Consider the following 2,452-nt stretch of genomic DNA (forward strand, 5'->3'; position numbering starts at 1 on the left):
TTTGAAGGCAACGGCTAATGCCGTTGCCCAATCCCGTGCCGCCACGTCAGCTGCTCGCTGGCGCGGCGCGAGCGCAGCGGCGGCGGTGCTTCGCCTTGCTAGCGGCGCGGACGGCGGTGGCGACCGTCGCCACCGTTGCGGATGCTCTAATGATGTGTTAGATTCTCAATGCAAAGTAATTAAGTGAATTAATAATGGATATTTTGGAAGCAGACACGGACACACAGTTATATCACGTTTTAATTGTCATATATATATAGATGTAATGTCTACAACTCATTTAATTACTTTTCCACCCTAAAAGAGAAGTAAAGAGATGTAATGTCTATCTTCGTCCCACTATTAAGAACATTTTAATTATATCCTAAATAAGTTTGTAGAATATAAAATGGATCTACTCATTTATTTATTTTTAAGAACATTTTCTCTCTTTACTTTTATTTTGGAGTGCTCTCTTTCTTCGTCCCACTATTAAGTAGATCCATTTTTATCATTTCCATGTATCCCTTATTAAATGTTCATTTTTGCATTTATTATAATAAATTTTATATTCTACAACTTATTTTTTCTCATAGTATTTCATTATAAAATAAATATACAGGAGGGAGATTCATATTTTACTTACTTTTTCAACTCACTTTCTGATACATTTCTTAAAACTCGTTACGAATCAAAAAGGGAAATTTAACGAGGGAAGGAGGAAGTATCATACTTGTGAGAAGACACTGGATTTCCGAAAAACTTGTTTAGTGTTAAATGAAAAATAAAATATATATTTGAATGCGTGAGAAAAAATGTATTTGAAGTAATAATGAAAAAAGAGAAAATATTATAATAATGATTTACTTTTTTATAAAAATGGAAATGAAGCATTATTATGAGGATAAATTAAAGAAGAAAGTGAGTAAGTAGTATATTTTTCAAGACTGATATAGTATATTGGATTATATTTACAATTCATATATCAATATTTATGATTCTCATTCAAGATGTAGGACCATGAAAATGGATTTTTAAAAAGAAAAGTTTAAACTAATCAAAATTGGGGTAATTCTACAATATCATCAGCCTTACTAAACAAGTTGTGCCAAAAATCCATGCTTCCAGCTTCATCCTGACAAACAGATTCCGACAACGGAATTGAAGAATCGCTATTTCCAGACAACAAATCACTAGTAGCACTCCAATCATCACCGGAGAAAACCTCAGACCAGAAACTCTCGTCCATCTCCGGCAGATTCTCCGATGACACTTCACCAGACGAATGCACCGGCGAGTTCTCCTCCGATGACGAAGTCTCGTTCGCGTACATCCGGGCTTCGGGCTCGGCCGAGATCTCTGGCTAAGCCTTTTCTTCAAGTGTGTGCCATATGTTTTTGATTTCGTTGTCTGTGCGGCCCGGTAATCTAGATGCAATCACAGACCACCTGCATCAACATAAAATGCGTTTTCTTATCATGTTTTGTTTATTTATATTTCTTACCAAACATATCTCTTAGTAAATCACATCGAATCAAAACAAAACATATATAGGAAGTAATAAAATGCAAACCTATTTCCCAATTCTTGATGCAATTTGATGATGATTGCTTCCTCTTCATGAGTGAAATTTCCTCTCTTAATATCGGGGCGCAAGTAATTCATCCACCGCAGCCGGCAACTCTTCCCACACCTCAAAAGCCCTGTTTGTGAAAAATTGTGATTAAGTTAAGAAATAAAAATATAAATGTGTTGTTACGGACCAAACAAGAGAATTCATATAAAAAAAACTAATCTATTAACAGAAAGAATTCATTTAGTCTATAAATCCAACACTAACACTCAAATAAAAGAACTCATCCAAAAGAGTTTAAACAAATCCACAAGAGCTGCTATGACAACTGATGTGGAACATTGAGTCCGTAACACATACCGGCCAGTTTAGGTAGGGCCCGCCAATTGGCGTGGCCGTTGTGGTTGATGAAGTTGATGAGGATGAGATCTTCGTCGGCAGTCCAAGGGCCCTTCTTCAGCCCCATTTTCTCACAGCAAGGAGCCCTCCCCATTCCTTCAACCTCCTATTTCTTCTTCTTTTTCCTTCAAAAATTGGGATTTGAAGAGAATAAATGATTCTGTGTGTGTGTATGGGATTTATATTAGTGGCACAATGATGTGACGAATCAATATTCTAATAATAATAATAATAATAATAAAACAAAAATGCATGCACGAGGGTGGGGTGGGGTTTCGAGGAAGGAGAGTGGAGAGTGAAGAGTGAATTGAATTAAACGTGGATTTAATTGACCTGCCGCTTTGTGGCTATTTCCAGATTGAATTTTCTATCCTTAAAATAATAAAATATATTACCACTCTACTTACTCCTTCACTTCGGTTAGATGTAAATCCATTTTTGCAAAGTCAATTACCAATAATTCAATTGTAACGAGGCAGTTCACATGGAAAATGGAATCAC

General features: G+C 36.1%; 1 pseudogene; it reads right to left on the minus strand.

Moving 5' to 3' along the window:
- Nucleotides 1–1,010: 1,010 nt before the first annotated feature.
- On the minus strand, nt 1,011–2,121 carry LOC121760277 (annotated as a pseudogene).
- Between the last annotated feature and the right edge of the window lie 331 nt (nt 2,122–2,452).

Source organism: Salvia splendens, chromosome 13 (assembly GCF_004379255.2).
Source record: "Salvia splendens isolate huo1 chromosome 13, SspV2, whole genome shotgun sequence".
In the NCBI taxonomy this organism is placed as follows: Eukaryota; Viridiplantae; Streptophyta; class Magnoliopsida; order Lamiales; family Lamiaceae; genus Salvia; species Salvia splendens.